This window comes from Amyelois transitella, chromosome 31 (genome assembly GCF_032362555.1).
Source record: "Amyelois transitella isolate CPQ chromosome 31, ilAmyTran1.1, whole genome shotgun sequence".
Taxonomy (NCBI): Eukaryota; Metazoa; Arthropoda; class Insecta; order Lepidoptera; family Pyralidae; genus Amyelois; species Amyelois transitella.
Window position 1 is genome coordinate 2,450,001 of NC_083534.1, and position 10,000 is coordinate 2,460,000.

Genomic DNA, 10,000 nt, shown 5'->3' on the forward strand with positions numbered 1-10,000 from the left:
GTGTTGTTTATAGGCATGTAGGTATTATTTGATTTATACAAGTGTAGTTTCAAACTATCTTTTTCCTATATAAATCTGATATGATTAATTTCTATTTTAACCTGTCACATTATATGGACATCTAAAAAAGCTCTTTTAAATGGTACTAGTTAAGTATCCTAGTTTTGTTTTTCAATTGAACACTATAATATAGACTTGACTTTATTATTATAATATACCTAATAAACGCCAATTTTACATTTGCATTTGCATTAAAATTACACACATAAATATGGTACATACATTGTCGTTAATTTGAATCATTATTTTGAAAACTCTTAAATATAAACTGTATAATTAACTACTATTCAATTAAAAGAACATAATGCACATAAAAAAAAATATGGTAAATTGCGTTGTTTTATTATTTTAACCTGTCACATTTTATCGACACCTAAAGCTCTTTTAAATTGTACAGATTCAATTGTGTTGTGTAAGGAGTGAGTAGTTAGTTAGTATCCTAGTTGTGTTTTTTTTTAATTGATTTTTTTTTAAATTTATTAATTAAGGCTTTTCAATTAACATTATTTTTTATCTATGAACTTTAACTATAATATGGACTTTATTATTATACATTATATATGCCAATTTTGCATTTGCATTAAAATGACCTGTTCAATTCAGGGATCACAATTTGAAAAGAGTAATGGCTGGTAATAGACGCTAAAAAGATGTAAAAAAAAAAGAAAAGAAAAATTAGAATTGTTTTTTTGATTGCATAAATTGATGATATGATGAGTAATCGAGTTCACTCATTTTAGATCATAGTTTATAATTCAATGTAATAAATGAAATGTATTGCATTTAGTACAAATTACAGTGAAAGTTAAGAATCTAAAGTCTGTTTGTTATTTGTTTCACACAAAAAGGATCCCGTATTTCAGCAGTGCAATAAACAGACCTCATGGGTAAGTAAGTACACATAAATATGGTACCTACACACATACATTGTCATTGATTTGAATCATTTTGTCAAATAAAATTGAACACCTCTTACATGTTAACTGTATAAATTAACTATTTATTTATTATATACATTAATCTTGCATATTCCCTTTACTCTATATAAATATATTATATTATAATTAATTTTTCTTTTAACCTGTAAAAGGAGTAGTTTAAAGTTGTTGTATTTTTTGTAATCACTTTTCAATTTACATTATTTTATCTATTGAACACTATATTATATATTTATCATTGCATAGTTATATATAATAAATGCCATTTTTTCATTTGCATTAAAAGAACTAAATGCACATTTAAAAAAAAAAAGGTATTAGGTATTTGGATTTCCCCTATGAATATAATATTATTTATTTTTCTTTTAATCTGAAACATTATATGACATCTAAATTTGTGTAGAAAGTCGGCGGGTTTGTTTTCATTTACTGTTGGGTTATTGTTTATTTTAAATTTATTAATTTCACTTTTCAATTAACGTTGTTATTTTATAAATGGGAATTTTGCATTTGCATTAAAAGAACTGTACGTTGTGTTGTTGTTTATAGGTATGTAGGTATTATTTGATTTATACAAGTGTAGTTTCAAAATTAACGTTAATCTTACATCTTACATCTATCTTTTTCCTATATAAATCTAATATGATTAATTTCTGTTTTAACCTGTCACATTATATGGACATGTAAAAAAGCTATTTTAAATGGTACTAGTTAAGTATCCTAGTTTTGTTTTTCAATTGATTATTTTAAATTTATTAATTAAATGTACATGTTTTTTTTTAGCTATGAACACTATAATATAGACTTGACTTTATTATTTATTATAATATAATAATAAACGCCAATTTTACATTTGCATTAAAATGAATTCAAAGGTACACACATTGTCATTAATTTGAATCATTTTGACAACTCTCAAATATTAACTGTATAATTATTAACTACTATTCAATTAAAAGAACAACATGCACATAAAAAAACAATATGGCAAATTGCGTTGTTTTCATTTTAACCTGTTACATTTTATCGACATCTAAAGCTCTTTTAAATTGTACAGATACACGAACGTTCACCCGGTCTCTACCGATATTATACTATTAGTTGTGTTTGTTGAATTGATTTTATTTAATTTTTTAAGGTAAGAAGTACACATAAATATGGTACATACATTGTCATTAATTTGAATCGTTTTGACAAATAAAATTTTTGCTCTATAGATATGTGGAATAGTTATTATGGGCCTATGAATAATTTTCCCCGTTTTTTTTTTTTGTTTTTTCACATATTCCATTATCTCTTTGCTCCATATAGTTGCAGCGTGATGTTATACAGCCTAAAGCCTTCCTCGATAAATGGTCTATTCAACGCAAAAATAATAGTTTTGAAAATACTGATACGATAGCCGCCTTTTACGACATCCATAGAAAAGAGATATAATAGATTTATTTTCAAAATTGGATACAAAAGGTAAAAACTAGAAGGTGAACTAGATGGAGTGCATGCATATGCATGTAAATATCAATTCAGCGGCACTCACTCTGGATCCAAGCGAACAGGTCCACCAGGCGGTAGGCGGCGGCCAGCTTGCCTACCCCCTCGATACCCCGGATGTCGTTGATGGGAAGCACGCAGCTGGGACCCTGGAATTAATGTTGTGTTATTATCATACATACATACATACATACATACATACATACATACATACATACATACATATAGTCACGTCTATATCCCTTACGGGGTAGACAGAGCCAATAGTCCCGAAAAGACTGAACGGCCACGTTCAGCTACTCGGCTTAATGATGGTATCGAGATCCAAATAGTGACAGGTTGCTAGCCCATCGCCTAAAAAAAGGATCGCAATTTTGTAAGCCTATTCCTTAGCCGCCTTTTGCGACATCCATGGGAAAGAGATGCGAGTGGTCCCATCCAATCCCTTGGCACATGTTACTTTCAAGTGACTAAAAATACAAAAAAAAAACATAAATATGGTACAAATATTGACATTAATTTGAATCATTTTGACAACTCTTAAATATTAACTGTATAATTAATTGTAAATTGAATGTGCCCATAAAAAAATATGGTAAATTGCGTTGTTTTTTATAGGTTATTTATTTGATTTCTACAGATTTCCTCTATAAATGTATTATTTATTGTGTTTATATGCAATTTTTTACACCCTTTTCAGGGGAATTAAATATTTTTACGGGCTTTTGACCAAGCAAAAATATTGAATAGAAACAACAAGCGGAGGAAAGAACAAAATTTTAGTCAAGAGAAAGAAATTTTCTGACTATTCTGCAGGTATTAAGGATTGCAGCTTTCTGCAAGAGTATAATATAAGTAAAAGGGTGATTTTTTTAAGCTTTCTAAACTATTACGGAGAGTCGTATTATATATTATTATTATTATTATTAATTTTTATTTTAACCTGTCACATTTTATCGACATCTAAAGCTCTTTTAAATGGTACAGATACACGAACGTTCACCCGGTCTCTACCGATATTACACTCAATTGTGTTGTGTAAGGAGTGAGTAGTTAGTTGGTATCCTAGTTGTGATTTTTGAATTGATATTTTTTTTTTTTTTTTTAATTTAATTAAGGCTATTCAATCTATATTATTTTTTATCTATGAACACTATAATATGAACTTTATTATTATATGTAATAAATGCCAATTTTAACCAACACATAAATATGGTACATAATTATGTACATTGTCATTAATTTGAATCATTTTGACAAATAAAATTGAACATCTCTTACATGTTAACTGTATAATTAACTATTTATTTATTATATACATTAATCCTCTATGTATATTTTTGCTCTATAGATATATATTAGTATAATTAATTTTTCTTTTAACCTGTAAAAGGTTTATAGCAATTTACATTATTTTATCTATGAACACTATAGGTATATTATAAATGCCAATTTTTCATTTGCATCAAAAGAACTACCTACATACACATAAATGTGCCATCACATTGTCAAAATTAAACATCTCTTAAATATTACCTGTATAATTAATTGAATTAAAAGAACTAAATGCACATAAAATAAAATATGGTACATTAGTGTTGTTTATAGGATTAGTTATTTTTCTTTTAACCTGTCACATTTTATGACATCTAAGGCTCTTTTAAATGGTACTACAGATACACGAACGCTCCCCCGGTCTCTAACCTATACCTATTATACTTAATTGTGTTTCGAAAGGACTAGTTTGGTACAATAGTTGAGTTTTTTTTTTTTCTTTTTAAATTTATTATTTCAAGTTTATTAATAATTACTACTCAATTTACATTATGTTATCTATGAACACTACATTGTAGTCTTTGTTATTATATATAATAAATGCCAATTTTGCATTTGAATTAAAACGAGTAAATATAAATACACATAAATATGGTACATTGACATTGATTTCAATCATTTTGACAAATAAAATTAAACGTTCTGTCACATTATATGACATTACCTAAAGCTCTTTTGGTATGGAATGGTACAGATACACGAACGTACCCCCGGTCTCTATACTATTCTATCTATATGCTTATGATGTACCTTTGTAGACTTTATAATAGGTTCATAGTTTGGAAATAAACATGGATTTTAAACATTTTGAAATAATTTCAAGCAATTTACAATTTGTTTGTAAGTATGCCACTATTATTTAATTCAATTTATTTTTATTTGCTTTTTCATCTGTTTCAAAATGTGTATGTCACTGTGAAATAATATTTTTGACATATGACATAATATATCATCCGTTAGATTTAGATGTGAGTATGATTGATCACACACATGGTTTTCACTAAATAGTTTGTTTGGTTTATTGATTGGTAAGTAAGATGATTATTTGGCATTTTGTTATTAATTCCCTTAGTCGCCTCTTACGACATCCACGGGAAAGAGACGGAGTGGTCCTATTCTATTAAGGTGCCGGGGACCACACGGCACCGTGACATATAATGTAGTATACATGGACGATGTTCTCATTCTGTGCAACCACTAACGGAGCCGGCCGCTTGCGGTGTGGTGATAGGTGCGGCGCCCGCCACCCGCCGGTAAGACCGGCGCGACGTGCAGAGGGGCGCAGGCGCGCGCACGGAGTACGCCTTTAAAGTGGCTAGATCGAACCGCACCGGTGAAGGGAAATCATATTCTCGGAGCCGGCAGGCGAGGCGTGCGCGTGCGCACCACACCGCGGGCAGCACCACCACCACCACCACAGAGTGGTGATGGTGTGTGGTGTGGTGTGTGTCTAACGCGCGCGCCATATGAAAGGACGAGTTACACTTGAACATGTGAATATTATACGAATGGGATGTTGTCTGGTTTTGTGGTGGGGGTTGGGTGTTGTTTGGTTCGTGGGGATCACCACAACCGGCCACCACCACCACGCCGCACACACCGTTTATATATGTTCGGTTTCGAGTGAATCGTTCCGCCCACTCAGTCTACCGACGGACACACTAACTGTATTCAGTTCTGTACCCGGCTAAGGTTGACAAAGGGCACGTGTCTCAGCCTCCACGGAAGAATTCGCCGTGTTGGTGTTGCGCGTGCGCCGCTTGAAGAGTTTGAGATTGACGCTGGTTCGTCGTTTAGTAGCGCACCACCACCACACCACTTGGTGGTGCGGTGGTGTGACACTGCGACGGCTAAGTCGGTTCCATCTCGCTCTCACAATATCATCGTATAATATGGACCAGAGTTCATACGAAGTGCGATCGGCCCCCCCAATACCGGGCGTTTTGACGAGACTGTACCACGCTTTTAATGTTAAACGACATTTTACAAAGCGGTTGCGTCTATTAGCGAACGTTCGGTGACGGTCTGATCACAAGACCCGACCATGGCTCTCCTCCGGGGGTGGAATGTGTGGTGTGATGTGTGCGCGGTGGCTAGGATCCATCGTAGTTCGAACTGCCGCTCACCCGCCACACGACGCCCCCGGGGCCGCCACTGTGCTCTCGCACTCTCGTATCACCACCACCACCACCACCACCACCACATATAGTGTGTGCGTGTGGTGTTTGTTGAGACGAGTTGTAAGAAGGCACTCGCCGTGTTCGAACGATTTTCGGACGAGCACGGCGTGTTGGGCAATCGTGCTGCAGCGCGCCACGCCGCCCTTCGGGTGCTGTGCGCTGGTGCTCTGCGCGCGTGCGCCTCCAGCTCCACTCGCGCTCGCGCGCGTCGTGTTAGCTCCCTGGTTGATCCTGCCAGTAGTTATATGCTTGTCTCAAAGATTAAGCCATGCATGTCTCAGTGCAAGCCGTATTAAGGCGATACCGCGAATGGCTCAATATATCAGTTTTGGTTCCTTAGATCTTACTCAGTTACTTGGATAACTGTGGTAATTCTAGAGCTAATACATGCAATCAGAACTCTGACCAGTGATGGGATGAGTGCTTTTATTAGATCAAAACCAATCGACGGAGGGCCTCGCGTCCGAAGTCGTTAATTTTGATGAATCTGGATAACTTTTGCCGATCGCATGGTCCAGTACCGGCGACGCATCTTTCAAATGTCTGCCTTATCAACTTTCGATGGTAGTTTCTGCGACTACCATGGTTGTCACGGGTAACGGGGAATCAGGGTTCGATTCCGGAGAGGGAGCCTGAGAAACGGCTACCACATCCAAGGAAGGCAGCAGGCGCGCAAATTACCCACTCCCGGCACGGGGAGGTAGTGACGAAAAATAACGATACGGGACTCTTACGAGGCCTCGTAATCGGAATGAGTACACTTTAAATATTTTAACGAGGAACAATTGGAGGGCAAGTCTGGTGCCAGCAGCCGCGGTAATTCCAGCTCCAATAGCGTATACTAAAATTGTTGCGGTTAAAAAGCTCGTAGTTGCATTTGTGCGCCGCGCTGTCGGTGCACCGCATCCGCGGTGATACTGACACGTTTGCGGAGCATATCGTCGGTGAGCCGGCGGTAAAACGCCGGTTCAATATCAAAATCCTATCGCGGTGCTCTTCAGTGAGTGTCGAGGTGGGCCGACAATTTTACTTTGAACAAATTAGAGTGCTCAAAGCGGGCTCAAAATGCTGCTTGAATATTTCGTGCATGGAATAATAGAATATGATCTCGGTTCTATTTTGTTGGTTTTCAGAACTCCGAGGTAATGATTAATAGGGATAACTGGGGGCATTCGTATTGCGACGTTAGAGGTGAAATTCTTGGATCGTCGCAAGACGAACATCAGCGAAAGCATTTGCCAAAGGTGTTTTCATCAATCAAGAACGAAAGTTAGAGGTTCGAAGGCGATTAGATACCGCCCTAGTTCTAACCGTAAATATGTCATCTAGCGATCCGCCGACGTTACTACAATGGCTCGGCGGGCAGCTTCCGGGAAACCAAAGATTTTGGACTCCGGGGGGAGTATGGTTGCAAAGCTGAAACTTAAAGGAATTGACGGAAGGGCACCACCAGGAGTGGAGCCTGCGGCTTAATTTGACTCAACACGGGAAATCTCACCAGGCCCGGACACCGGAAGGATTGACAGATTAACAGCTCTTTCTTGATTCGGTGGGTGGTGGTGCATGGCCGTTCTTAGTTGGTGGAGCGATTTGTCTGGTTAATTCCGGTAACGAACGAGACTCTAGCCTGCTAAATAGGCGTCGCCATTTAGGTGTGTGCGGCTTCGGCCGCGCAACTCACTGGCGGCGTATTTAAATTCTTCTTAGAGGGACCGGCGGCTTCGAGCCGCACGAGATTGAGCAATAACAGGTCTGTGATGCCCTTAGATGTCCTGGGCCGCACGCGCGCTACACTGAAGGAATCAGCATGTTCTCCCTGGCCTAGAGGCCCGGGCAACCCGCTGAAACTCCTTCGTGCTGGGGATTGGGGTTTGCAATTATCCCCCATAAACGAGGAATTCCTAGTAAGCGCGAGTCATAAGCTCGCGTTGATTACGTCCCTGCCCTTTGTACACACCGCCCGTCGCTACTACCGATTGAATGATTTAGTGAGGTCTTCGGACCGACACGCGGTGGCTTCACGGCCGTCGGCGTTGCTGGGAAGTTGACCAAACTTGATCATTTAGAGGAAGTAAAAGTCGTAACAAGGTTTCCGTAGGGGAACCTGCGGAAGGATCATTAACGTGTACGATGTGTGCCGCCTGCCCAGCGAGCGCGCGCGCGTTGTATGTGTAAAATAATCCATAGACACACAACACACTATGTGTGTGTGCGATACAAACTGTCGACCGGTAAAATTCCGCATGCCGAGTCGCGTACGCACACACGATTTTATTAAAGCGGTTAGAGCGAACGCTCTGCCTCCGAGAGGTCGGCGGTAGTGTTCATTCTAAGACACACAAGCTTCATATTTTTTTTTTTTTTTTTTAATTTTAAATTTTTTTTTTTTAAACAACAATCAAACCACTACCCTGGACGGTGGATCACTTGGCTCGCGGGTCGATGAAGAACGCAGTTAACTGCGCGTCATAGTGTGAACTGCAGGACACATTTGAACATCGACATTTCGAACGCACATTGCGGTCCCTGGAGACACATCCGGGACCACTCCTGTCTGAGGGCCGGCTGCATAAAAACAAAAACCACACTGCGCGTTGTAAATTTTCATTTGCTGCGCGCAATTGGCGGTTCCGACGCGCATCGCGCGCGATAGGTCCGTTCAAATATAGATCGTGCAAGATCTCGCTGTCACACACGGGTGGGGCTCGCTCAGCGGCCGACCACCGAAGCGACTCTTCGGATATATTATTATATAACCAGAGAGTGTGTTCGGTGGGGGCGTCGCGAGAGACGTAGTAGTAGACCACCAGCAATAAACGTCGTGCGACACGCGTAGGCGGACTCGACGTCCGAAGAGCGTATCGACGTCGCCTTCGAAGCGTCGTGCTCTTCGCGAGCACGCGCTCGTTTGCGCCGCCGTAGCGCTGACGGATATCGAGTCTGCCTCTCATTTTATCGTTGGCCTCAGATCAGGGAGGATCACCCGCCGAATTTAAGCATATTAGTAAGCGGAGGAAAAGAAACTAACCAGGATTTCCTTAGTAGCGGCGAGCGAACAGGAATGAAGCCCAGCGCCGAATCCCGCGGTCGTCACGGTCGCGGGACATGTGGTGTTCGGGAGGTTCCGCTTTCTCGTCGTCGAGACTCCTGTCCAAGTTCGTCTTGAACGGGGCCGTTTTCCCGTAGAGGGTGCCAGGCCCGTAGCGACGGAGGTCGGCGGCGAGAGGGACTCTCCTCAGAGTCGGGTTGCTTGAGAGTGCAGCCCTAAGTGGGTGGTAAACTCCATCTAAGGCTAAATATTACCGCGAGACCGATAGCGAACAAGTACCGTGAGGGAAAGTTGAAAAGAACTTTGAAGAGAGAGTTCAAGAGTACGTGAAACCGTTCAGGGGTAAACCTGCGAAACTCGAATGAACGAACGGAGAGATTCATCGTTATTCCTCGGCGCACTGGCGCGCTCCCGATGCGTTCGGTCTCGATCGTGCGCACGGCGCTCGTGAGTAGCGTCCGGGGACGGCGTGCACTTCTCTCTTAGTACTGCATCGCGACCCGTTCGATGTCGGCCTAAGCGCCGCCCGGGAGCCCGCTCGTCGCCCTTCGCGGGGCGGCGGACGGACCGGGCGGTGGCCGGCCGGCTGTCGGACGGTACAACTGTGAACCGCGCACGCTTCATGCGTCCGGCCCGACGCAAGGTTGCGTAGCCGTCGAGGTCCTGCCAAAGCGCGGACGTCGGCGCTGCGCGCCTGTCGTCGCAGCCGTGGTCTCGGACCGTGCGCGTTTCGGTCTGCGATGATTCAGTTTCGGGCACTCGCAGGACCCGTCTTGAAACACGGACCAAGGAGTCTAGCATGTGTGCGAGTCATTGAGATTTGTAAACTGAAAGGCACAACGAAAGTGAAGGCGCGCGCTTGCCGCGCGCTCAGGGAGGATGGAGCGCCGGTCTCGGTCGGCCTCTCGCACTCCCGAGGCGTCTCGTTTCCAATCCGTGAATGTAGG

At 40.9% G+C, this 10,000-nt stretch overlaps 1 long non-coding RNA gene and 3 other non-coding genes across 4 annotated transcripts in view; 3 read left to right on the forward strand and 1 right to left on the reverse strand.

The window, feature by feature from the left end:
* The window catches only part of LOC132903870 (uncharacterized), a 40,841-nt gene that overhangs the window by 24,549 nt on the left and 6,292 nt on the right, over window positions 1-10,000 (reverse strand). The window contains exon 2 of the long non-coding RNA XR_009657506.1: window positions 2,536-2,638. This is a non-coding gene — a long non-coding RNA (uncharacterized LOC132903870). The remainder of the gene's footprint in view (window positions 1-2,535; window positions 2,639-10,000) is intronic.
* On the forward strand, window positions 6,223-8,125 carry LOC132903909 (small subunit ribosomal RNA). Its single transcript, XR_009657517.1, has one exon. It is a non-coding gene; the product is annotated as a small subunit ribosomal RNA (ribosomal RNA).
* Window positions 8,412-8,568, forward strand: LOC132903914 (5.8S ribosomal RNA). The gene has a single exon (XR_009657522.1). It is a non-coding gene; the product is annotated as a 5.8S ribosomal RNA (ribosomal RNA).
* LOC132903910 (large subunit ribosomal RNA) overlaps window positions 8,964-10,000 on the forward strand; it is a 3,906-nt gene continuing 2,869 nt past the window's right edge. Inside the window, exon 1 of the ribosomal RNA XR_009657518.1 lies at window positions 8,964-10,000. This exon is cut by the window's right edge and continues 2,869 nt beyond it. This is a non-coding gene — a ribosomal RNA (large subunit ribosomal RNA).